Source organism: Neopsephotus bourkii, unplaced genomic scaffold, assembly GCF_033783945.1.
Source record: "Neopsephotus bourkii isolate Nb327-2 ecotype Australia unplaced genomic scaffold, CSIRO-AGI_Nbou_v1 NB_1721, whole genome shotgun sequence".
NCBI lineage: Eukaryota > Metazoa > Chordata > Aves > Psittaciformes > Psittacidae > Neopsephotus > Neopsephotus bourkii.
In genome coordinates this window covers 708,733-735,501 of record NW_026902195.1, presented here as the reverse complement: position 1 = coordinate 735,501, position 26,769 = coordinate 708,733, and the positions used below count along the sequence as shown (strand labels likewise).

The 26,769-nt window shown below is 54.2% G+C and overlaps 1 protein-coding gene across 7 annotated transcripts in view; it reads left to right on the top strand.

Annotated features, from left to right (window-relative positions):
* The first annotated feature begins 430 nt into the window (after positions 1 to 430).
* Positions 431 to 26,769, top strand: part of ATOSB (atos homolog B) — a 39,638-nt gene continuing 13,299 nt past the window's right edge. Inside the window, exons 1-2 of one of the 7 annotated variants that reach the window (XM_061376553.1) lie at positions 478 to 520; positions 17,129 to 17,526. The gene's annotated coding sequence lies outside the window, so the exon portion shown is untranslated. Of the gene's footprint in view, positions 521 to 6,205; positions 6,653 to 13,142; positions 17,527 to 23,774; positions 24,666 to 24,827; positions 26,401 to 26,769 lie in introns of those variants that run through there. The other 6 variants (XM_061376551.1, XM_061376552.1, XM_061376554.1 and 3 more) reach the window with 6 other exon arrangements.

Here is a 26,769-nt window from a genome sequence, read left to right as displayed (position 1 = left end):
GCCCCTCGGGGCGCTGGCAGAGCCCCTCGCCTCGTTGCTGCTCTGGGTATCTCAGCAGCCATTAATGCACCCACACCGGCACCGGGGGAACCGTGTCTGTGGGTACCGTGCCCGAGGGGCCGTGCCCGGGCCCAGCGCCCCCAGAGCAACCGGGCTGGGGTCAGGGCGATGTCACCCCACCCTGCCCCGGCGCTGAGCCACGCCACGCCCCCTCCATCGGCTGCCAATGAGAAGCCGCTTCTCTTGGCCACGCCCCCTTCCTCGCTGTCATCACACACCCGCACGTGGAGGGGGCGGAGAGAAGGGGGGCTGGCGTCACCGCCTCTCCGCTCGCCCATTGGCTGCTCGGCTCCACTTTCGCCTCGCCCCGCGCCGTGCCCCGCCCAGAAAACCAATCAGCGCGGGGCAGGCGGGCACAGGGGGCGTGTCCACGCCGGCACCCGGAAGGAGCGGACTGAGCCGCGCAACACTCGGGGCCGCGGCGGCGGCGGCAGCAGCAGCGGTAGCGGAGGGGGCGCTGGTGGGTCCGGCGGGGCCGCGGCGGGCAGGGCCGGGGGACGCGGAGCAGGGCCGGGCCGCCTGTGAGGTGTGGGAAGCGGGTTGCGCCCCGTCCCCGCTAACTGCCCCCAGGTTGCAGGAGGTTTGGGGAGCCATGGGGGCCCTGACCGGGAGGGGCCACGGTCGGCGGGGACCGTCACCGCGTAGTACAGGGGAGGTCGTGATGGGATGGGAGGATGTGAGCGGGGGGGGGGGGTGGGGGAGTGACCGAAATGGGAGGCTGTGAGTTTGGCTGGGGGTTGGGGGGGGGGGGAAGCCCGGGACCAGCACGGGAGCCTGTGAGCTTTTGGGGGCAGTGACAGGGATGTGGGGCCGTGAGCGGGGGGGGTCCGTGACAGAAACTGGGGGCTTTGAGCTTGGGGAAGACAGTGACGGGAATGGGGGCTGTGAGCTTGGGGGGGGGGACAGTGGCCGAGATGGAGAGCTGTGATGTGGGGGGAGACCGGGGGAGGCTGTGCCCGGCAGTGCGATGTACCCAGCAGCGGAGGGAGTGTAACCGGGGGGGGGCACGGGGCGGCGCGACCGCAGAGCGCGTTTGGGGAGGAGGGGGTGTACGGGGCGCCCTCCCCTCCCTTCCCGCCTGCGGTCGGTGCTGGGGGGGCTGTGTCAGTGCAGTCAGAGGCAGGGCTGGGGGAACCGGGGGGTGCTGCACTGCGGCGAGACGTCTGTCGTCGTCGTCGTCCGTTCCGTTCCGTCCCCCCCCGGATCCCGGCTCCCAGCCGCCACCGAGCTCCCCGGCCACGTCCCCTCCGCAGTGACACGGGCAGGGATGGGGCCTCCCTCCGCCTTGTTCCTCCTCCGCGCTCAAGCGCGACCGCGGTGGCTGCTGTGGTCCCCCCGGGGACCATCCGGGGCGGAGGGGGGGGGGGGGTGAGGGTGTCCGTGTCGGTGGGGCCATGCCGGAGACCACGGGGGATGCGGGGAGCGGGAGCCGCGGCTCCCCCCCCCCCAGCGCTGCGTGGCCGGCACCTGCCCACCCCGGTGGGTGAACCGCAGGCTCGGAGTGGGGCTGCGAAAACAGCGCTGGAGCGGATGTGAACGGCAGGGAGAGAGGCCTGCTGCCCTCTGGTGACAGCCGCCACGGGCGGAAAGGACCTCGGGGGGGGGGGGGGGGGGGGTATTTACCCACCGACATCTGCAGTTACAGACCTGGGGGGGGAGGTTTGAAGCGTTCCGCTGCGGGCGAGGCACCCGATTTGTGCATAAATCACGCCGCGTGTTCTGGGCAGTGCCAGATGTTGTGTGATGGGAGCTGGGGCCGGGGGCTTCCTTCCAACCCACCTATGAATGGGATCCGTCAGATGATGTGGATGGAGGGCATGGAGTCCTATCTGGGGTTTATAGGCTTCCTTGTTTATCTAATGGAAGGAGTGTGCTGTGGAGCTGCTGTATAAAAGCCTATGGTAGAAGAATGCTGTGCTGTTGTCTTGAGGTATTTTAAAAGTCACTTTCCCCTCGGTGCTGCTTTAAAAAGCATCAAAGATCTGGTGACAGACCTGTCCTCTGCCTGAACTGTGTCTGTGAGCCTTAGCAAAGAGAATGTGGGACTTTGTGAGAGTATAGCAAACTTGAACCTGACAAAGGAGAGTATAGCAAACTTGGTAACACATGCAGAAGGTGAACAAGGTCTGGCAGGTGAAACAGGGGAAAACTCCCAGCGTCACAGCACTGGAGTCACTGTTGCCTGGGCTGTTTTTTAGGCGAGAGGCTGAGGATGGGGAGAATTAAGTCATCCTGTAAAGCCTTGTCACCGCCTTGTTGCACAGCAGCGATTCCCATCCTGCGGGTCTCGGCATGAGCGAGTGGTGGGGCCCTGGCAGGGACTACACGTCCCGGCATGCAGCTCCTGCACAGCCAGACAGCAGGCTGGGAGCTGCAGCCTCCTGGCAGCTCCACATGTGCTGAGGGCTCCTACAGGGTTTGGGTTGGAAAAGGATGATTGCAGAGGAGACAGCGCCTGCCTTCGCCTCCTCTGCTCCCATAGTGTTCTGATAGGCTCCTGCTGACTCTCATGGGGCCCAAACGCATCCCTCCCCATGGGGGTGGCCAGGGTGTGTGGGACAGCAGAGACCTCCTGTCCCTCAGCTGTAGAGCTGTGGTCCTTGGGGAGCTTGTGGACTGAGGTCTGGCCTGCAAGTGAGTAGGGCTGGGGCTGTGCCAGCTCTGCCATTCACCACCTTGTTTGTGTTCCCTGTATGGGAGATTTCGTACTCACTGCCAGAAGGAAAGCTGGGGGATCGTTCTGCATTGGCGTTAGGAGCCCTGCCTTTTGCAGCAGCCTGGGCAGAGCAGCACACAGTGCCCTGCTCTTCACGCCTGCACTATCCAGGAGTGGATAACAAATCATTTTACCTTTACTGATAGCGTTGTTCTTTCACTCCTCGTTGCTTCCTCCAAGGCAGATTGAGCCCCCCATCCATACATCCTCTCCCTGTGGTGCTGAGCTTTCCCAGCCTTTGTTCCTCCTGCAGTTTTGGGTCTTCTGAGCAGTCAGAGCAGGAGGAGGAAAGGAAGCTGCTTCCCTGTGTTCAAGGGACTTCTGGGGGCAGAGAAGCACATCTGAACCCCTGGTCTTCCTACCAGCTGCTTGCCCTGGCATGTTTCTCTATGGCCATGCTGAGTAGCAGAGGCCAGAGATGCCCAAACCTTCCTCACTGCTTCTGAGTCTGAGGGTGGTTCAAGGGGATAGTTATTGATCTGACACTTCAAAGTCAGTGGCTGTCCCCTCTTCCCAAGTCCTTTACCTGCCCTTACTGCTCTGGGTCTGCCCATGCTTGTCCCCTGATAGATTTGGTAGGCTCCATAAGTGTTCTGTGTGGAAGCACACAGTGTTTGGGGGCCAGGTCGCTTCCTGGGTGCAGAACAAGAAAACCTGTTGTCTGTAGGTATGTGAAGTGAAAAAGTGCAGCCATTGGTGTCCTCAGCACACAGTCAATGGAGCTGTAATCAAATTTTCAGAGGCTTCCATGGCTGGAGGAATTGAGTCGGGTTTGAAGCAGGACAAGGCAAGGTGGGAGAAATCCCAACAGGAGACATTTGTGTGTTAACAGTGGCTTGTGGAGGGTGTTGTTGCAGGTTACTTGGCAGTGAGTTTTCTGTAGGAGGATTTTTGCCTCATCCTCCCCACCTCACATCACTTCCAGGGACCGCTTCCTCTATGGAGCTGTGTGGTCCCTGCATCCTGCTAACACCATCGCGTGTTCCTGATGCTTCCTTCAGTCTGCAGTGCCATCAGTCTTCTGATCAGCTCTCTTCCTTTGGTTTCCCATTCTGCTTTCTCTTGTGAGCAAGCGAGCCAGGTAAATGTACCCTGTAGAGAGCTTGGTCCCGTGGAGTTTGAGGTTTGGTTTAACAGTGGTTTCTTTGGCTTTTTCTTTCTTTGAGTCTTTGCAAATCTTTGTTCTCCCTTTGGCTTTGCTCCTCTCTTCCACAGTCTCCCTTGCTTGGCCTCCTGAATGCCCAGCTGCCAATTAGCGTGTTTTCCCCCTGTTTCTCCCAGTGTCTTCAGCTGGTTGTGAATCCTGGATGAAGGGCAGCTGAGCTCACATGCTCTGCATGTCAGAGAGCTTTCTCAGGACTGGCCAGCAGTTTGCAGTCACGCTCGCCTGTGCTGTGGCCTGCACAACCCTGCAGCTAAGCAGCATGGTGGTAGAACAATACTTGGGTGGAAAGCCTTCAGAGGAGTCCTGCGTGAGCCAGTGATTCAGCTGCAAGGGCTTTCCAGTAACGAATCCATGTCCCAGGCCAGGGCTGATGTCAACCTTGTGATTCTTCCTGTTGGAAGTGGACAAAGATGCAAAGCCCTTTATGCAAGAGCCTAGGTGATAATCCAGATCCCCTGGCCTCAGTCCATTTGGGGTAATTGCATTCTTCCTGCATAGTGTTTTCAACCCGTTCCTGTTGGATGCATTGCTGTTGTGTCCTGAGCTGCAGCAGCATGTGTGTGGCAATACTTCAGCCATGTCCACAGCGATTCTTGCCACTGCTCAGGCATAGAGCCTTTTGATCCTTCTCTGGAAGATACTGTGGTAGAGCAGGGACATGGCAGGAGGTTTTATATATCTATATTTACACATACACATGCAGCACTTACTGCATAAGTTCTCCAAAACCATATCCCTGGTGGTTAGCTGGTACAGATTGCAGGTGGGACCTCTTACGGACCCTGGTGCAGGTTGACCTGCTAGCTGTGTAGGTGCAGGTGACATGGAACACAGACTTCCTGGGTGTCTCTGTGACTGTGTTAAGGGCTGGTGCACCAGTAAGGTGGTGTGGCAGTGCGTCCCCACTTTCATCATGTAGGTGCTGTGCTCTGCTCACTGGTCTGTGGCTCTGGTCAGAGCTGGGTGTTGTGGTTTAAGCCCAGAACCATGCTTGCTTCTCCCTCTTTTCTTCCCCCTGGCTGCTGGTGGGATGGGGAGGAGAATGGAAAGAATACAAATCCCACGGGCTGAGGTAAGAACAGTTCAGTAACTAAGGTACAACACAAACCCACTACTATTAACTGCTACTACTAAAAATAATGATAAGGGAAATAACAAGGGGAGACAATATGGGACTAAAAACGGAAGGAAAATAAACCAGCAATAAACAGCAGTGATTCACAATACAATTGCTCACCACCCGCTGACCAGTACCCAGAATGACCCAAGCAGTGATCTGGGCCTTCTGGGTGACTCCCCCCAGTTTCTGTACTGGGCATGACGTGCTGTGGTATGGAATACCCCTTTGGATAGTTGGGGTCAGGTGTCCTGTCTCTTCTTCTTCCCATCTTCCGAGCCTCTCCTCCCTGGCAGAGCATAAGAGACTGAAAAATCCTTGGTCAGGGTAAACATTACTGAGGAACAACTAAAACATCCGTGTGTTATCAGCACTGTTGTCAGACTAAAGCCAAAGCACAGCCCTGCACTAGACACCAGGAGGGAGAAACACAGCTGTTACAGCTGAGCCCAGGGCACTGCGGTATGCTGCCAGTGGTACCATGGGGGGGTTGCCCCTACAGGAGGGCAGGCTGAGGAGCTGGATCTGCCCCTAAGCAGCTTTATCTCATCCTCCCTGCAGCCAGGGGAACGTCAGACCTGGTTTGGGGAGGCTGATCCCATCCTGGTTTTTAGGACCTCCTGGGCACGAGGACCTAACCCCACAGTGCAATCTCCAGTAGTCTGTAATTACAGCATTGTGAGCCCGGGGAGGAGGCTTAAACACCATCTTTGTGACGCTGTTGGCAGGCCCCTCGGAGATTTCTATTAAGCAGTTGTCGTTTTCCCCCCTTTGTTGTAGCCTGGGAAACGCTGCAGTGCTGGATTTGGCTTGGTCTGTTTCGGTTGTTGGGAATGATCTTTTCCAGCAGTGATGCTGGCCCTCCCTGCCCTGGCTCTGTGTCTCTGTGTCTCTGCGAGGTGGTTTAATGGGTGGCTTGTGAGGACCACAGCTTGGTTTTGGCACCCACTCGAGTACCAGCAAAGCCTGTGTGGTGGAGCAATGTACAGCAATGTACAGCTTCTCCACCCTAAGAAGGGTGGAGGAGAACAAAGCAAACACAGAAAGGCCTCTGCTTCCCATTGGAATCTGGGGAAGGGGGATGGTGGGCATGACCATAGCATCCACCCAGAGTCATGATGACTGGGATGGTGACTGGGACCCCAGGAAGGAGCCAGGGCTGCAGCTGGATGGGCGGCCTCAGCACTGATAGAAGATGTAGTGGGATATTTAAGGTGCTGCCATGCTCGGGGTCTGTCTCTTCTGTGCACATGCCTCTAACTGGCTTGGTTGGATGAGCAGTTACTGCCCACCCAGTGTTTGGAAAGCCTTTTTGTGTGGACAGGGCATTGCCAGCCAAGATGAATGTGTGTCTGTGCACTTGTCTTTCCAGATGACTCAAGCAGCCAGAGCAAGCAACCCCACCACCATGCTGCAGGTGCTGACATCTGAGAGCTGCCCTTCCCCTCTGCTTCAGCCCTACACCAAGGTTAGCACCCGTTCCATCATCACTGGTTTCTCTTCCTTCACCAGGGCTGTGTGAAGAAGGAGGGGTGCCCCGTGTTCTCCTCTCTGCTGCCCATAGGGACAGCTCTGCAGGGTATGTGTCACCCAGGTGAGGTGTTCCCACAGCCCAGTGGGTGCTCCTGCCTCCCACCTGGCTGGCAGTGTGTGAAGGGAACCAGGATGTGTGCAACCAGCGCTGCCAGGACCGCTGAACCCTCCACCAGCTGGTGGGAGCTCAAGGGCAGTGAGTTTTAAGCCCCTGGGAACGTGCAGACTGTGCTGTTCTGCTGCACTCATGCTTCTGCATACTGACTGTGTGGAATGGGAGCGTATCCCAGCTGTTGGTCTCTGATGGTTGCTGTCCTTCACCTGAGCAAACAGAGCTAAGGCTTCGCCCAGAGCTCTCAGCAGACATGAGCTTGCTCTCTATCACAGAGTCATAAAATGGTTTGGGTTGGGAGGGACCTTAAAGCTCACCCAGTTCCAACCCCTGCCATGGGCAGGGACACCTTCCACTAGAGCAGGTTGCTCCAAGCCCCTGTGTCCAACCTGGCCTTGGGCACTGCCAGGGATGGGGCAGCCACAGCTTCTCTGGGCACCCTGTGCCAGCGCCTCAGCACCCTCACAGGGAAGAGCTTCTGCCTAAGAGCTCAGCTCAGTCTCTCTTCTGACAGGTTAAAGCCATTCTCCTTGTCCTGTCCCTACAGGCCCTTGTCCCAAGCCCCTCTCCAGGTTTCCTGCAGCCCCTTTAGGCACTGGAGCTGCTCTAAGGTCTCCTCTTCAGGAACCTTCTCTTCTCCAGGCTGAACCAGCCCAGCTCTCTCAGCCTGCGCTTTCTCAGTCTCCGTAGCAGAGGTTCTCCAGCCCCTGGATCACCTTCGTGGCCTCCTCTGGACTTACTCCAATAGGTTCACATCCCTCTTGTGCTGGGGTCCCCAGTGCTGAACGCAGTACTCCAGGTGAGGTCTCGCTAATCACCAGTACCTGCTCAGTGGTCTCTTGGTGATGGTAAAGACACGTTATGTTGCTAAGAACAGATAAAAGGGTTGCCCTCTGTTCTGGTGGAGCTGCTTGCAGATCCCAGTCCACCAAGCTCACAGCACCCTCTCAGGGCTCCTCTGCCTCTTGAAAAGAGGCATTTTAACACAAGGCTCACCATGTTGGATCCACTTTTCTTCCCTCGCCCTGCCCTGCTGAGCAAACAGCTTGATACTGGACAACAGATCTCCTATACATGTGTAATGCAGCAGCTTCTCCATTACTTGTTCTTGGCATGGACCTCTTCTCTGGTTCGGATATCACCTAACCCAGGTGATATTAGTGAACTTGTATTTGGGCTGAGTTAATCATGTTAGTTCAGTTTAGTGCAGCTGGCATTAGTTTGGAAGCTGGTACAACTTGCACACCCTTGGACAGACCTACAGTGCCTGTCTGGAATAGGATGGAATGTTTCACTGGCAGACTCAAAGGTTAGGCACAGTGGAGGTTTTATCTCCAATAGAAAGTGGTCAGCCCAACATCCTTCAGCCTGCTCTTAGCATGTGTGGGCTGCCATCACTCCTTGGTCCGACCAGCTCATCTAAGACTAGGTCTTTTTTCCACTGGAAACCCCAAGAAAATGCAGCCCTCCCCTTCAGAGATGGGGTCCTGTGTCCCATGTGAGTATTGGCACTGGAGTTATGCAAGGAATCCCCTCTTTGCCCTACCATCTTTGCTGCAAGTAGGTCGGGCATTCGAAGACCCTGTTCATGGGAGTGCTGGGACAGCTGGATTCTTGTTCGGTTCTTGCTGCTCCCAAGAATGGAGCAGAGGATCATCTGCTGAGGCTAATTTTAGGTCTCCGAACGTTGCCGGTGTCCCTCTGAGCTCCTATTTGTGTGCAATCCCACAGCTCCCTGCTAAGAGCTATGTGAGAGTCCCGTACCCTCGTGTGTGAAGGCTTTGCTGGAGCATAGCGTCCCAGGGGTTAGGAAGAACTTTGGATTCCTCACTTACCTAAAGCATCTAAGCTGTATCAGATGCATGTGTGACCCCTTTTTTTAGCCTTAGGACCGTGCACACTTTGGACATTGCTTTGTGGGTGCCCACACACTGTGAGGTGGGAAGCAGGATGCAGCTTTCCAGCCTTTTACTGCTAAAAACGCAGCATTCAGTTCCTGTTGTCTTGGATGGGTGCTGCGGAACCTCTGGGTATGGAAATACCCCAAAGCCCACAGCCAGGAGCGATGAGAGCCCAGCTCCAGCCCTCTCTGTACTGCTGAATGGCTGCTGCACATCTGCCATCCCCGTTCCCCAGCCCAGCACAGTGTGAATGAAGCCTCTTGGCCTTTATCTTGTTTGTACACCCTCTGCACTTTCTGTGTTCCACTCACTCAAGTGGAGCTTCATTAAGCGCTGAGCTTTGCTAAGTTTTACGTCAAGGCAAGATGTGGCTCTGCAGTTTTGGCCTGTCTTTATTTTTAGCCCATGTAAGACATGGTTGATGATATCGGAAGGAAGTTGCACAGTCTTCTGAGCTCTGTGACTCATGCTGGATCAGGACTGAGGCTTCAATAGCCTCTGCTGTAACCCACAAGTGATGTAACTGGATGTGATGGGCCCTGCTAGATTTGGGGAAGGACAGAAGGGAGAGGGAAGCAGAGCTTTAGAAGATTTTGGATTTTTAAGCCATTCTATTAAGTCATTGGATTAATCAAGTAAAAAATATGACATATTGCACATGAGCGTGGTTCAGGAGGGTCCTTTTTCTTCTCCTTGTACCCATATGGGAGAGGTGAAAGGGGGAGGAACTCTGCTTATATGCCAGGTTAGGTAACTGTTTAGCAGCACATAGGTAGACAGCAGCTTTTAGGACAGGAAACAAAGCAGGATCCTGTCTCTGGTTCAAGCCCACAGAGAGGTCTGGTGCAGCAGAACAGACCAGCCTGAAGTGGGAATGGGCTGGGACCGGAGAGCAGACACTCAGGAGGTGCCTGCCAGGCTGCAGCAAGAAGAGTCTGGGACCCCCATTTCCACCGAAAGCTGGTACTGAGACAAGGTGGAAAGAGATCCTGACCTGCAGGCAGATGTGTTGTGCTGGGCTGAGCAAGGGCTGTGAGTCACCACCATGGAGAAGGCAGCATGGGACAGTCAATGATGCTGAAGCATCCCTGCCTGCCACAGCACAATGGGGGTTGCAGCTAGAAAGGCCTCTACACCTCAAGTCTGGCTGCTGTGTCATGCATTAGGACCAGACACAGTGAGGTGTGAGGCACCAGGTACAGAGTAGGCACCTTGCCCAAGAAACATGTGGGGATGATGCTTGGGGTGTGTGCTTCCACCTCAGCTCCCTTCCTTCCTCAGGGTGATGAACAGGAGCACGTTGAGGCATTTGGATGTTGTGCAGCAGGTTTTACGTGTAGGGGAGGGGACAGCAAGGTTGGGGGAGCAGAGACAGAGAAGGGAGGCAGGAGCATGCTTGGGGGGATTGCTATGGCAACTTGCCACTGCCAGCATCGCTGCTCTGTGCTTTCCACAGCGCACAGTGAAGGAGTAGCCAGGGCAAATCTGCAACCTGCCACAGCCCTTGATGCAGCCCCATCCCAGCCACGCCATGGGCTCAGCACCACTGGGCCCCTGCATGGCATCCAGCATCCAGAGCCATTCTCATCCATCAGCAGTGTTTTGTCCACCTCCTCCCCTCTTTCGCCCCTCACTGGGGAAGGGTCAGGCAGCTCCTGTTTGCAGACCTGTTGTGTTTGAAGGCTTGAGTTGCAGAGCAGGCTAAACCAGAAAGAAAACCAGTCTCCTGAGCCCTCTCACTGCACCACCGAGGAAAGCAAGTCATTCTGCTGCCCTTGCTTATCCTCAGTTAATCAATGTAAGTGGCTCCAGTCATGCATGTGTCTTCCCAGGATGCCTGGCCCTGTACAGAGCCATCCACCTCTCACAGCCAGTTTGCCTTGCTCTGGGGTATCTGTACTGTGAGGGAGAGCAGAAGCCCTGGTGAGCCCTCTGAGGCAGGTAAATGAGAGGTTAGGCGTTTCTGAAGCTGCCTTTGGGCAGACCCATTGCCACGTGCTGGTGCAGAGCTGGCTCCTGTTGCTGAAGGAAGCAGGGAACACCATGATACTGCTGTGCAGAGAGAATAGGTCAGGAAACCAGCTCCAGCCTGGCCATGTTGTGTACTGTGACCTGACCTGTTGTCCGTGATTTGCCTAAAGCCCTGGGACAGGCTGGCAGCAAGCTACTTTGCCCATCTCAGTGTGGATGGCTGTGTGATCTGTAGAGCTCTCTCATGACACCTCCCGAAGGTCAGTGCTCACAGAGCTGCAATGCCCTGCCTGCAGCTCTGCATCCAGAACAGAGGGGAAGAGGCCTGCCCCACTGCTTCCACCTTTGGAGGATGCCCTGAGCTCACGTGTGTGGGGTTGCCATGGGTTGCTGCTGTGGTGCCTGTGATCAGTTTGTCTGGGGTTGGGATGTTGAGGCAGAACTGGGGAGGAAAGGATGCCTGTTTGTGAGCTGCCCATCAGCACTGTGCTCACAAGTGTTACTTCTCCATCCAGCCCTGAACGAGGGGACAAAGCCTCAGAAACTCCCCTGAAAACCATTTCACCATTCCCAATCTGCCATCATGACCCCTCCTATTTAGGGTGATTATAAGATCTGTACAGACCGTGCAATGCTGCGGTCCCAGATCACCCATTCAGTACTTAAAAGGGACCTATAAGAAAGATGGGGAGAGATTTTTCAGCAGGGCCTGTTGCAACAGAATGAGGAGTGATGGTTTTAAACAAAGAGGGAGATGGATGTGAGGAAGGAATTCTTTACAAAGAGGATGTAAAACACTGGCACAGGTTGCCCAGAGAGGTGTTGGATGCACCACTCCTGGAGACATTCAAGGCCAGCTTGGACATGGTTCTGGGCAACCTGATCTAGTTGAAGATGTCCCTGCTCATTGCAGGGGAATGGACTAGGTGAGCTTTCCAACCCAAACCATTCTGTGATTAGAACTCTTGAACAGGCTGGATATGTTTGGAAAATGTCCCCTGGCCTCCAGACCCTGGTGTTCCCAAGGGAGAATACCTCCTTATTTAGGAGGTGGAAGCTGGAACATGGTGCCTCTGGGAAAACTGCAGCAGAGAGCAGTGTGCTTCCTCCCTCCCTCCCATTTCCTGCAGGTTCCTTCCCTTTTCAGAAGGGAACAGCTTGCTTCCCATGGAGGACGCTGGGATGCTGGTACCTCACCCTGAAGGCAATTCCAGGTCAGCAGCTTGAGCACTGCTCTTCATATGTGTGACCTTCTGGTGTTTATAATATATTATGGGTGTGGATGATGGTGGAGAGTGGTCAGAATCCAAACTGTACTTTCCTCTTACCCCTCTTATGCATCCTGTTGTTTCTGATCTGCCCTCCAGACCATGGCCTCAAGATGTGCCATGAACCATACCATGAAGTGGATGCAGAGCCCATCAGAGAGGGCTCTGGGTTATGGATGTGTGCTGGGGTGTCAATGTCAGTTTCTAGGGCAGATGGTGCTCTCTCTGTTGCCATTTCTACAGCACCTTGCCCGAGACTCAACTCCTGGGTGCTGTGACCTGATGGGGTATAACTGTGTCATCTCTGAAGTGCTGCTCCCTTTTACTGCCTTGCCTGCTCCTACTGCAAGCACAAAGGATCAGAAAAGCCCAAAGGTGATGCGGTCACATACTCTTCCCCCAGTCTGGGGACTATTTAAGACAGGCAGTGCTGGAATAACCATTTAGGGAGAGGCAGCCAAGAGAGATTTCCTCCTGGCTGAGCCGTGGTGTTGAAGTTTGGAAAGTCCTGTGTGGGTTACGTGCTGCTGCACTTCACTGCTGCCATCGCCTTAGGCAAGTCGTGGACGTGCAAACCTGCTAATAGTGGGGACACCATGCTGAGCAAATGGCCAGTGTCCTTTCGGGCATCAGGAGCAACCTGAATGGTGCTGCTGTGGAAAGAGAGCTGGGGATTACAGCAGAGAGATGATGGATCATTGGAACCAAGAGGAAGCTGTGACTCGGTGGATGTTTCTACCTGCATCCATTAGCCTGTGAGGTGATAGCTAAGCCCAGCAGTGTTGTATGGATTGCCCGATCTGGAAGATGCATAACAAATAGCTTGCAAGAGCCAACTCTTTGCTCAACTTGGAAGTGGAGGAGATGCCTGGACTCTGTGCAATGGGGGTTTCTTGCTGCCATTCAGCAGAGCTGTAGTGGTGCAGAGAGCACAGCACAGGCAGGTTAGCACGGTCACTCTGGTCCTTTCTACACCAGTGTTTGCACTGCTGGTGAGGTTAACATAGCTGGGCCAGTGGTGTAGGGAGGGCAAGTTCAAAGTCCTCACTGCTGTGGCGTGTGGCAGAACAAAGCCACTATGGCATCAAGGACTGGGTCTGAGCTTTGCTTTCAGTTCATCTTCTAGGAGCAGCAACAGCATCCAGCATCAGTATGAGCAGTTTTTGAGGAACTAGAACGTTCTCAGGCTTTTTGTCTGCTGACATCCTCCCTGCGCTGACGGCCTGAGGTCTTAAGGTATTTGCAATGGTCTGGCCTGGTCCTGTGATAAATCTGGACAGAGAGGACACAGAAACCAGCAGCATCAATCTGGCCCCCTGAAAGTGCTCCTGTTGCTGCTGTGCCTGTTCGTTGTAACTGAAGGGCTGTTCTGTGGCTTAGATTTACTGAGGAAACAGAGCTCCTATCTTTCTCCTGTGCAGCTATCTCCTTGGCAGCTCAGGAGGAATGATTTACTATAGATCACAGCTCTGTTTAATTCTGTTTCCCTTCAGTATCATACTGTCAGAGCAGCAGAGCAAAACGCAGTAGTGCTTCCGGAGGAAGGCTGCTATCAGAGGCCACCTCTGTAGCAGAGGCTGGAAGCAAGGAGGAACAGTTTACCAGGAAATGCCTGTGTTCATGTGCTGGTCGCTTTGGGGAAGGAAAAGGCATCTCCCACTTGAAAGCTTCCTCAATACACAACCCCAGGTTGTGTATGATGGAGCTGCACCAGTGTGAGCAGTACCAAGAACACTCACTTCTTCCCTCCAGAGCCTGGGAAAGGTCTGACCAAAGTTGTGGTCTGAAAGAAAAGTCAAATTCTGTCCTTAATCAAGCCCTAAAGTGGGAGTTTTTGAGTGTTTTTTGTTTGGGGGGGGTTTTGATGGTGGTGTTTTGATTTGGTTTGGACTTTTTTTGCTACCGAAAAGTCATTACTTGCACAAATCCTTGTAAGGAAAGAGCAGGGAATTTCCTTTGGAATTTGCCTGCCTGACACTCGATATGTCTCAGATGTGTGTTAACAGAGAAATGAAAAGATTGCGCCATAAAGTGATAGGGGATAATGAGTTTAATCTCTGTTTTGCTGTCCTGGGAGACAGAGCTGGGGCAAGGGTATTGGCACTAGCGTTATGGTTTTATGGCAACCACAGAAAATACCACCTTAACGTGTTTCCCTGGGGAAGGGTCTGTTTTCAGGGTCCCCAGCAAGGTGGAATAAAGGAACCAAAAGACCTGAGCGTGGGTAAAGATGCCAGGAGATTTTCAGATGAGAAGGATATAATACCTGTGTATTTTCTGCAGCTTGATCTCTGCTTTCCCATTCAGTGGCCCAGAAGGGCTCTTAACCTCACTGTGATCTTGAGAAATGCAGTAAAAAAACCCTTAACTTTAATAACGTTAGTGACACATCTAACCCAGGGCCTGAATGAGCCAATCTTTAGCTTCTCTGCCAACAAGGCAGATAAATGGGTGGTGATTTGCTACTGCCATCGGACATAGGGATTTTAAAGGATGCTGGAGTGGGTGAGCACTGTTGTGGAAACCTTAACTGGACAGCAGGCCCTCAAAAGGGTTTCTGGAGGTGTGTGGTGGAAGCAGAGAGGTTGACATCAGTACCTGGAAACTCATTGGCTCTGGAGCTGGACCAGAATATCCAAGAGGTTATTCAAACACATGAATCTTTTCAAGTAAAGAATGCAACCACGTTCTGTCAAGGAGCGCCCAGTCCCCTACCAGCCTTTTGGGATCCAGGACACTCTTCTTGTTTATAATGCTCTATCTGGGTCTTTAACTTGTTTGGGTTGGGTTTGGGGCTTTTTGTTCCTATGTGCCATACCTTGCTGTTCTGGGCCATGCTAAGTTACAGGCACTGGTGCAGAGCCCTGCATGTTCCCATTCTCTCTGGCACCAGGGAGCATGTGGGTCAGTCCATGGGACCAGTTGTAGCCCAGCAGAGCTGGGTGCAGTCCGAATGGCCAGCAGCAGAGTGGGGCCAGCTTCTGCTCCAAGGGAGGTGGGAACAGAGGAGGCTTGTAATTCAGGTAGCTGATTAATGTGGGGCATGTGGGTATCCTTATCTCTCCCCATCGCTGGGGTTTTCAGAGGAGATACCGTCCTTGCCCTACTCCCCATGTTGTACTGGGTGCTGCCTCCCTGCTCCCTGTCCTTTCACTGTGACTTAGGTTCCCTGTGGCCTGGGGTGGAGCAGGACCGGAAAGGGGCATAGGGGAAGTTACAGCAGCTGGTAGGAAATGGCATTTTGGGGTGCTGCAAAGCAGCCCTACCCCATCCTGTCTGCAGAGGTGGTGTTTTGGGGTGCAGCGGTGCAAGTCTGCTCTGTCTGCTGTGGAGCTGTGTTTTGGGGTGCTGCGGGGCAGCTCTGTTCCATCATTTTGGGGTGCCACAAAACAGTCCTTGCTGCATACTGCCTTATCCTGTGCCAGGGATCATGCTAGGGGAAGGAGGTCTGGCTGCACCTTCCATCCCCTCTGCATTCCCATTTGCGGGGCATATGATCATGACAGTCTGTGGCACTGCTTCCTCCCTTGTGTGATTTATGGGCTGCTGCTCAGGATATGGCTCTGGGCTTGTCTCAGACAAAGCAAGAATCCGGCGTGCTGTCATCACCCTTACCTATGTGCAGGCTGCAGAGGTAACATCATGGCATCCCTCTCTGTCTCTGCTTTGGGCATAGGGCAGTGGTTGTAACTGGGGACAGGAGCAGAGGAGTTCCTGATCCTGTGTGCTTCTTTCCTCAATCCCATTTCTTCCTTGCAGCCCCAAATCTGCCTGCATGGAACCTGTTTTGCAATAAACCTGCTGAACTGAAGGCAGGCAGAGTAAAACCAGGAGGCTATAAAACATTGTGAGCTCAACCCATGTGTCTGCAGCAGTGTGGGGCACACGGTCCCCACATGTACATGTTGGTACTAGTTTGTACTGATGATGAGGATGGTCAGAGCATCACCCCGTGCTTCCCATTGTGTGTATCCGATGTGTCCTCCAAGCCACTGTCAGCACAGCTCTTTTGTAGGTCCAGCTTCCCATGGATGGCTGCAACCTGCCTTGCTTGTCTGAAGCAGGTTTTATTTGAGGCAGTGCCCTAAGGGTTAAGCCACAGTTGTGGGATAGGGTTTGTAGCAGGAACAAAGAGGGCTTTTAAGGTCTGCGTTGGGCTGGGAATAGAGGGAATGGATTGAGCCTTTCCCAGTGTGTTGAATTACAAAGGTCATGGAGACCCTTTTGCTGGGAGGCAGCAGTGGTTGAGGTCGCTGCTGGAAGAGAGAGAAAAGAAATTGTGAAACTCAGTGAGAACAACTTCATGGGGAGCTTTAAGAGCAGAGTGAAAACTGGAATTGTATCCTGAGATGAATGAGTGGTGAACACAAGGCTGGGAGCCAGGAGGCCAGGACTGCAGGCTTTGTGCAGGCCTTCTGCCCTGGGACTTTGGGGCGGGTTGGTTTTGTTTTCCCCCTCCATGTAACATTTGCAGCTGCCCTTACACATGGCATGTGAATTTGCAGCATCACTCCTGTAGCCAGCTCTTGGGCCTCTCCAACCGGCTCTGAGCTGACGGAGGATGCAGAGAATAAGAGGCAATGCCTGGAAGGGAGGATCTCTCCAAAACGCAGGCAGAGGAGACAGCTCTGGGTGCCTGCAGGCACATTTTGCCTGGACAGAAGAGGGAATTTGACTTTTCAATGCCTGCCCAAGCTCAAACTGGATTTCTCACATGTACTCAAGGGGTAAAGCCCAGTTATAGCCCCTCTGCTTCATGCCATCTATTCAGGGTGCCGTGCGAGGGTCCAGCAATAGAAGCCAGGGAAGGGATGGATGGCAGAAACATCTGTTTCCCTTCCCACAGCAAGGTGGGAAGAGGACACAGCCCCTTTCCATCTCCAGCTTCGGATGGCACGAGCCAGCCGGCCGGCCCACCCAGGACGTGTATGGAGGGCTGCAGGATGTGCTGAGTCAACAAGAGCATCCCCTTGTTGAGGGTGGGGAGCTGATCGGGGCTGTGGAACAATAAGGGCTTCCAGCCTGCAGGAAGGATGAGCGCCAGCTGTGAAGCAAACGGTGGGCTTTCCAATTTTAGCCAACTTGGATTTGTGTTACCGACCAGAAAAGGCGGTTTAGTCCTTAAAACTTGGCACCTGGCCTTTCAGCTCCATTCCCTGGCACAGGATGATGGAGATCCCCCATTTCATGTAAAGAAGTTCCACATCTGGTCTTTATGTTGGATCAAACGACCTTGGATGTGATTCTTGGAGCAAAAGGCTGATGCTTCACTGGGCTCTGTCTAGGAGGTGAGAGCTGATCCCAGGGAATACTCCATGAGGGCCACTGCATCCACTACCTGTCTTAGCAGCCTGGAGGCTGCTCTACTGTCCAGACACCATGGGAGAGCTGTAGGGAGCACAGAGCTGCTGTGAGAGCCCAGAAATGGAAGGCTTCAGGGCTCTCAGAGACCATAACATCTGCCCGCCTTGGTAGATGGCCTGTTCTCAGATTTGTGCTCTGTGTGCCTGTTCTTGTAACCAGGAACCATTTCAACACAAGGGTCAACTTTGTGTACTTGTTGCTGCTTAGCATTGACATTGAGAAAGCCTGAACTTCTCCATCTGCTGTTGCCCAAAATCCTCTCTCTCATCCCCATCTTCTGGCATCACCTGTGCTGCAGAAGCATGCCGCTAACATAAAGGTGGGTGAGTAAACTCCTCTCTGCTGACAGGTCCCAGCCTGCTGACCTGAAACCTGCTGTTTGAAGGCAGCGAGGTCTTGTCACTGTACTTTGGAGAGATGCTCTGCCACTCTTCCTAGCCCCCTGGGCTGCAGAAGGGGAACCAAAGGCAGTTGCGAGGGATTCCCTAGGTCTGAGAGAGGTATCAGAAGCAAGCGCAGCTTTACTGTCTCTTCTCTGCTCTTCTGGGTGCTGCAGATGGGGTGTTACCCCTCTGTTAGTCACAAATGGGGGGCTGGAAGGAAATCATCATGGTCTGTCTTAAACTGGTCTGTCTCATAAGGTGAGCACTGTGGACTCCCCATCCTGCAGCCCCCTTAGAAGGACCCCCAGGAACTGAGGCATCCCGAGAGAGGAGGAGTGGTGTCCAGGGGGACTGTTGTTTTCTTTGCCCTGAGAAGGGAGAAAGGCTCTGTTTGTGATGGTCAGGAATGTAAAACTCCATTGAGAATCAGCAGTTCTGACCTATAGTCCTGAACTTTGGCAGAAAATTGGGTTTTGTCCCTTTTAATACATGATAGCCCAGCCTGAAATATTGTTCCTCCTCCCTTGGCTAAAGGACAGTCTAGCCTGGCTTTAATTCCTGGATGTCAGGGCTTCCTGACCCAGCTGGAGCTGTGTGACCCTGCTGGAGATGCAATGGTTGAGTGACTTGTCCTACTGCAGCACCAGCAAGCTTTGTGTGAGCAGTTCCATGTGCAGGCAAAACGCTGCAGCTGGCCAAGTACTCCTGGGTGGAAGGGATTGGAAGGGACCATTAACCACTCCTTGTCAGCGTGACTGTGACCCGTGGGATGTGGAGAGGAAAGGGTGAGAAAAGAGCCTGTGTCTGATCCCAGTGATTTCCTCCTGCAGTCAATGGGAAACGGATCCTCCAGTTACAACAGGCAGAGGCACAGGTCTGTGACTGGGTGTGCTGCACAGGCTGGTGTTCTCTGTGTGCGCCAGCGCTCTCATGTGTTCCTTGACACAGATGGATGTGCTGTGGTACGCAGAGCTGCTCGCCGGCTGGGAGGTGTGTGCTGCAGCTCTCAATGGGCTCCAGCATGGCTGCAGTGTGCTGTCTGCCTCTTGTCGCCTCTGCTGCCATGGTCCTGTGGTGCTGGGGGAGAGGTGAAGGGAAAGGATGTGGGGTAAAGCCTCTTTGGGCTTCAGCCCCTAACATTAGGGGCACTGCTATCAGGATGCAGCCTGCAGAGGATGTGTGTACATGGCATCGTGTGTCTGGCTTGTACAAGCCAGGTCTGGGAACTGGACCATACAAGCCCGTGGGCCCTTGTCATGGCTTAAGCCCAGCTGGTAACCCAGAACCATGCAGCCACTCACTTATCCTCCCTCGGATCCAGGTGGGATGGGGAGGAGAATGGAAAGAATATAAATCCCATGGGTTGAGATAAGAACAGCCCAGTAACTAAGGTATAATGTAAAACTACTGCTAGTAATAATGATAATTATAAGGGAAGTCACAAGTAGAGAAAATACGAAACTAAAAAGGGAAGGGGGGGGGGGGATAAACAGCAGTGGTGCCTAATACAATCACTCACCATCTGCTGACCAGTACCCAGCCTGTCTTGAGCAGTGATCTAGCCCTTCCAGGTAACTTCCCCCAGTTTCTATACCGGGCATGATGTATTCTGGCATGGAATACCCCTTTGAATAGTTTGGGTCAGGTGCCCTGTCTCTGCTTCCTCCTGGCTTCTTGTGTCACTGGCAGAGCATCAGAGCCTGAAAAGTGCTTGTTCAGAGTAGACATTATTGAGCAACAACTGAAACATCCGTTTGTTATCAGCGTTGCTCCCAGATTGAAACCAAAACACAGCCCTGCACCAGCTATAGGAAGGAGAAAAAACAGCAGCCACAGCTGAACGCAGGACAGCCCTGCATGTGCAGTGGCACCAGCTGGTACCCACCGTAGCCTTTCTGTCCTCCAAGAAGCTCTCAGTCAAACTGGGAAGCGGCACAGCCCCATGGGGCATGTTTGGCTGTACCCGAAGGCAGGTTAGTGGTGTGGATCCAGGCTGTGGCATCACCGGTAACCCTCCCACAGCCGGCGGTGCAGGGCTGATAAAGAAAGCACAGGGCTTGCCTGGAAGTCAGCCTCGAAGGAAGCCCTCTCCCAGCATCGCTCCTTATCTCAGCTGGCACAGGGCAGTGCTCCCTCCCAGCCTGCCCTGGCTCCCGCAGTGGACCTGAGCCAGCGTGGCTCTGTGTGTGTGTGTGCTGTGGGAGGCACTGAGCCTCTGGCACGGGCTCCCTGCTCCGTTTGCTGCCCTGCAGAGCGTGTGGCATGGGTCGCACGCAGCGGCACACGTGTGGGTGCAGTGGTAGCGAGGGGTGCGAACGGAGGCGATGAGCCAGAGGGAAGCAAAGACACGTGCTCGCCCAGGGATGGGCTGTAAGGAAGAGCGCTGGGTCTCCAAGGGATGGGGTAGGGGATGGAGGAGAACTTGGGAAGCCAGGGCAACTAAGATGATTAAGGGAGTGGAGCATCTCCCTTATGAGGAAAGACTGAGGGAGCTGGGTCTCTATAGTTTGGAGGAGACTGAGGGGTGACCTTATTAGTGTATATAAATATATAAAGGGGGAGTGTCACGAGGATGGAGCCAGGCTCTTCTCAGTGGCAAACAATGATAGGACAAGGGGCAATGGGTACAAACTGGAACACAAGAGGTTCCACTTAAACTTGAGAAGAAACTTCTTCTCAGTGAGGGTGACGGAACACTGGAACAGGCTGCCCAGGGAGGTTGTGGAGTCTCCTTCCCTGGAGACATTCAAAACCCGCCTGGACACGTTCCTGTGTAACCTTATCTAGGTGTTCCTGCTCCGGCAGGGGGATTGGACTAGATGATCTTTTGAGGTCCCTTCCAATCTCTAACATACTGTGATACTGTGTGATACTGTGACGTTGTGTGTTGAAGCAGTGCCCATGGCTTGGGAATGGGCTGGGATCTGACTCAGCTGTGTGCAGAACATGTGCCTTGCACATGTAAAATCAACCAGGTTGGAAAAGACTTCTAAGATCATTGAGTCCAGCTCTTTCCCTGGGACTGCTAAGACTAACCCATGTCACCAAGGGCCTCATCTGCACCATGTGTGAGCACCTCCAGGGATGGTGACTCCAGCACTGCCCTGGGCAGCCTGTTCCAATGCCTGAGCACCCTCTTGGTGAAAAAATCATTCCTAATATCCCATTTAAATCTTTCCTGGCTCAGCTTTAGGCCATTACTTCTTGTCCTATGACTTATTACTTGGGAGAAGAGACATCTCCAGCCATGGATACCTTGCTGTCCCAGGATGGGCTGGGGCATCCTTAATGCTGAGGCCTTTGCAGGAGGGACCAAAGATGAGCACAAGGGAGCAGTGCACTGACCAGGTATCCCAGCCGCCAGTGCATGGGGTGGATCTTTGTCCCTGGGCTGTTCAGTTTCTATTTAGCTCTCAGTCGATCTCTTCAGAGTTTGGCTGCTGATGGTCCTGCCTATCACTGCTGAGGACAGGTCACTCATGGGCATGATGAAGATACCACAGCACTGAACCCAAAGCTCTGTGTATTTAGGACCAGACTTCCCAGAGCAGGTATTTGGGATATCCCAGCTCAGGATAACATAAGTTTGTTGCAGGTTTGCTATTGGTACCAACCAGGGCAAGGATCAAACACTGGAAACCAGCCCCCACTGCTCTCAGTGTTGAGGTGAATCTTTATATCCAACATCCCCAAGGTGTGCAAGTGCCTGCTGCATGCAGGTACCTCCTGTTTGCCCTGCTGGCGCCCTTGGCTGGGCAGGATGGAGAGGCCTCCAGAGATGCTCTGCCATGGGGTTTCTGATGTACTGAAGCAGGCAGAGCCTGAGAGCAGTGGGTTCAAGCAGCCTGGGAAAGGGAAGGCAGCAAAGGGGGCTCTCACTGCTGCCAGGAGCTGTGGGTTTGGAGAGAAGCCGGAGCTGGGCTCTATCCTGGCAATTGCCCAGGCACAGGACGAGCATTAACGGCACAGAAGGGAAATTACAATTAGATATTAGGACAAATATTTCCCCAAAGGGCAGTTGGGCTCTGGAGCAGAGCCCAGAGAAAGGAGGCAGTGTCCACATTTGGAGACATTTAGCCCTTGGCAGAGGTAAACCTTAAGCAACCTGCTTCAGCTTGGGACCAAACCCCCTGATGTCCCTTCCCACCATTGTTATTCCCAAGTTCTGCAGTTCTTGGGGTGCTTGGTGATGTAACTTCTCATGTTGGACTCACCAGTCCCTTCTCCTCGCTTGGTTCATCTCATCCATGTGGTATTAGCAGTGCTGGGAGATGGAGGCACTGCCTTAGCAGCACTGCCCAGCTCTTGGATTGAGAGAGAAAGTTTAGATGTCCTGTGAGTCTATTCAGGCAAGCATCGAGTAGGATGGAAATCAAATATCACCTGAAAGAAGGCAAGCTTTATTTTAAATTGCCTAAGCAAAATCTGCACAATGAAAGCAAGGAATGAAAAATGTTCCAGTTATATCAAGCACAAGCAGGCTTCTCTTCTAAGGACCAGAGCCTCTGGATCACTTTGTAGTAGATGCCCCTTTTCTTTGACTTTTCCTTTAGTTAAACTAATAAGCTCTCCAATCAAAGAGAGCTGCAGCACCCGTCTCTCCATCGTTCCCACCCTGTGTGAGCACAAAGAGCCAGCTGGCAGGGAAGCTCGGGGTGTAAACCACTCGTCCTGCTCTGCTGGCAGGGCAGAGCTGTGATCAGTACCGGGCTGCTGGTGCTGTTGGGATGCTGGGGAGGACTCTGGCCCCAGCCCTCCAGCTGGAGGGGCTCCCCTTATCTTCCCCTTGTCTGTCCCAGAGACAGTGGTGATTGGAGCGGCAGTCACCAGTGGCCTTTTTAAAGGCTCCAGCTGCCTGACCATCCTGAGCACATGGAGGTTGAGATGCACCCAAAAGGCTGTCTGGAAAGCATTATTTGCTCACAGCGTTTTCTGTTTCTTTGCCAGCCTTTTATTCTCATGGCTGCTCTTTTCCTCATCCTGTCCTGCAAGGCTGGTTGCTGGCAGCCTTATCAGCCTTGTCTTCAAGAAAACTCTTTGGTCAGCAGTTTATTGTGTCTCCGGGCTTTGACCCTGCTGCCTGACGTTGCAGAAGCCTGTGTCTGGTGTGTGAGTGCTCAAAAGGGGTTTAGTGTTCGCCCCATCCCGTGTGTGAGAGTGATAAACCAGCGCAAAGGGGGCTGTGTGTAGCCATGGTGCCTGGGTAGAGCTGACCTGCAGCAGTAGCTACGTCTGCCTCCCCATCTGTCAGAGGCTGGGACGATGTCCAGGTTCCCCAGATGCTTTTATGTGGGTTTTCAAGGTCTAGGGCATTCTCATGAGCCTGTGTTAGTCTCCAAATCCCTTCCAGAGTTGTTCCTTCTAGCCTTTCCCTTGGTTTTCATTGATGCTGGGCTGCTGTCTCGCTCCAAGTCCTATGTGTTCTCCCTTCCTTAACAGTCCACTCGTTACCCCATGATGCTCTTGGCAGCCTTGTGTCACTTGGATATCCCTGTTAAACCACCTGAACACATCAACAGCACCAGAGGCTGGTGGTCTGAAGCAGGAAGCCCCTGGGGTCTGTTTGCAGCAGCAAAGGTGGAAACAGCAGCATCCCTGTGTGCAGGATGAGCTGATCCTGGCAGTCCATGGAGAGCTCTCAGGTGTCTCCCTAAGAAGACCGGGTCTCAGGGGACACCTCTGTCCCCAGCAGCACGTCTGCCACCAAGGTTTAAGGTGTTTTGGACCCATCTGCTGTAATTAAGCTGTTTTCTGATGTTTTTGAGCTTTGTGTGCTCCTGCAGATGCAGCACAGCAAAGCATGGGCTGCACAGTGGCGGCGTGCAGTGCTTGCATGGGGGCTTTTGCCTCTTGCAGGCACCAGTGTGGGGGCTCATGTTCAGTGTATGAGGGTTGTCTGGGGATGCATCTGCCTCTGGAGCCTGTCCCTGTCCACTATTGCTTCTGTGAAGACCCAGGATGCTGATATGCCAGTGCCCTGGTGCTCTGTATTCCCTGCAGGCTGCACACACCAGATAGCCATGAGGACACATCCTCTCCAGCCTTCTCTTGACTTCAGGCACCCACTGAGCCTCTGCTTCCTCCATATCCATGAAGCATACAGGTGCCAAGCGGGTTCCCCCTTCCATCTGTGTGCATTGCTCATTGGCAGCCCTGGTGGATGCACTGGGCTCTGCTGTTGGTGGGGACAGCACAGGTGGTTCAGAGTGGGTGGACCGGGAGTTTTGTCAGTTTCGTGGGATGAAACAGGAGCCAAACTATGTCTCCCAGTGCCCTGTGTATGGATATGCTTACAGTCAGACATGCCGGTCCCTTCTACCCCCTTGTTCCATTTCAGAGGGGCTTGTGCACTCATATATTTGCCTCCATTATGGGTAACAGTATGCTTAGATGACAGCTGTGACATTCTTTTGCTAATGCCAGTAGGATGTTCCTCTCTCACCTTCAGTCCCATGGAAAGGAGAGACTTTCCATTTACAAGACAAGGCACAGGGACTGAGTTCATGGTGGAAATACCCCTTCATGGCAGCATCCTGCAGCTCTGTACACTCAAAGATGGACAAAGCCTCATCCTTATGGCCTGAATCCCTGCCCACCCCTTGTCACCATTCTGGCCTGTGCTTGAGCCTCTCTAAACTGCTGCTGGGGAAGGAAGAGTTGGGTGGATGAGCATGGCTCTGTGTGTGCGTGTAGTATCTCCTCCCTCTGTGACACACAGATGCCTACCATAGCGAGTGGAAAAGATGCTGAGTGTCCCCACAGCTGCAGCCTTATCTGCAGCCTGCAGCTTGGTAACACCAAGCCCGAGGCCTGATGCCTGTGGCCAAGCACCTCCCTTGGAGGGCTTTTATGGTAAAAGGAAGCATATCGCAAGAGGGGTTGTGGTGGGGACAGGCAGTTCCCACGGGGCAGATGCTGCAAGCACAATCCTTGCTGCCCTCCCCACTGCAGGCACTTCACCTGCTCCTTCATCCCATCCATGGCTTTGGAGCCTGTGCCCGGAGGTGACTATGGAATGCAACATCCTTGGGACCTTCTTTGCTGCTCTGCGGTGCCCTGGTGACCATCTGGGGAGGTATGGAAAGGTGACACTGCTGTGGGCATCAGGGACTTGTTAGTGTGGTGTGTGCTAGGAGATTGGGCTGGCAGAGCTGTATGGGGATGGGATGGGAACAAACAGGAGGATGCAAAGCCCAGTTGCCCTGTGAAGGATGTGGGGAAGGTGAAGTATTGTGCATAGCTACAGGGTCAGGGTACGGAAAGAGTTGTCTTGGTAAGGAGGAAAGCTGGGGCTGTGGATGGCTGTGGTGGTTTGTGGTGGTGACTGGAGAGGAGACGGCAGCGGTGGGAGCAAAAGGTGTCTGATCACTTGCTGATTGCTGTGCTGTCTTCTCTCAGCTCGCACAGCATCACCTTGGCTGCTGGAGCTCCCTGTCAGAGGCTGGTATTCCTGTAACTGGCTCATAATGATGGAGAGCTGGCTGGGCTGTTCACACTTCCCACATCGTATGGCCTGGCACAGGGAGCTGATGGGATTGGAGTTACCAGCAAGTGATTGCCTTTCCAGTGGTGTTGAGTTAAACCAGTTGGGGTAAGGTTCACAGGGCTTCTGATTCAGACACCAACCCCAGGGCATCAGTCCTCTGGGGAGATCAGATAAAAGGGACTGTTAATACTACATCACTCAGTGTGGTGGGGCTCTAGTCCTACTTAGACCTGGAGCGCTGCTCCCTCAGACAGATGTCCATATTGAACTCAGAAAATGATGTTCATTGGTGCCTTGGTTGTGGCCGGGGACCCCAGGCATCGTGCAAGCACAGAGCAGAAGTGGTCCCTGCCCCTCTGCCAGGACCTGTTTGCCTTCTCAGGGCTGCACACAGGCACGTGGCTGTAATCACCAGCAGTGGAAAACTTCCCATGGGTGGCAGTTGCCACCAAGGTCTGGAGCAGAGCAGCTGCTCTGTGCCCTCACCCAGTGCTCAAGGTCTGTGTCCCTCAGGACACTGCCCCTGGGGAGGGACGGAAGGACGGGAATGGAGCTGGCTGACATATCCCTGTCCCTGGGTAGCCGGGAGCTTACTTCACTCGGTGCATGTTCTTTGTTGCTCCGGGGTGATGCTGAGGCCACAGTACCACCTGCAAGGACCACGCCACTGGCGTCCATCGCTTTCCCTGGTGGCAAAGCCTTGCAGGCTCGGTGCTCCTTCCCCCGGGAGCAGTGGTGTCAGCAGCAGATACCCCGAGGTGCAAACACACATCTCTCCATGAAGCAGAGCCAGCCTGGAGGAATGTGTGGCCAGCTGTTGTCCTGGGCCTGGCTTGTGTCCTCCAGCACTTCCCACCCGGCACTACCCAGGGGAGGGAAGCGGGGCTGTCCCACCCTCCAGGCTCCCTGCGCAGGGCAAGCGGGTACCACCTCGGGCTGAACAGCCACAGTGGAGCCCAGCAGCATCCTGCTGCCTCTGCAGGGATCCTCTTGGGCAGCGGAGTTTTCCCCACCCCCAGCTCTGCCGCTGCCTCTTTGTTTTCTGGCAGAAGCCTCTGTGCCTTTTCATTGCCGTTGAGGCGGCAAGCAGGAGCCTCTCCATGTGCCGTAAGCGCGCCTCGCCGGGAGCGTGATGCGGGCTGGCAGTCCTGCCGGGACCGGCATCTCCCTCGCAGGGCTCAGAGCCCACCCGGCACCCTTCAGGGGTCTCCTTTCCAGGGGCTGTTCCTCCGGTCGAGCGAGGCTCTCCGTTCGAGGTCACCGCTTTCCTCCTCACAACCCCTCTCTTGCGCTGGCAGCGTTTCTGCACCTTGCCACAAGTGGAGTAAGTTGGGTGGGAAGGGGCCGGAGCCCAGCTCGGCTCTGCTGCGGTCCTCCCTCGCCCTTGCTCCCTGCCGAGGAGGTACCTGAGATCAGAGCAGAGACAGGGGCTGCGGAGCCGGAGCCGGCGGTGGCTGAGGATTGCTTGTGCTGCGCCTGCCTCTCGGTGTATTTGATCTCTCGACTTCCAGCGGGGACTGAATTCCTGTGCTGGATTCTGGGCTCGGCTCTTGTGAAAGGATCCAATTATTTCAGGGCTTTGAGCATCTCCATTTGCTGCCCATATTTGCGGCGCCCGGGTCTGTGCTGGCTGGAATTCCAAGTGATTAACGTGGGCTGTGACAGCCCTCCTAGGGGTGTTATCTTTGCTCGC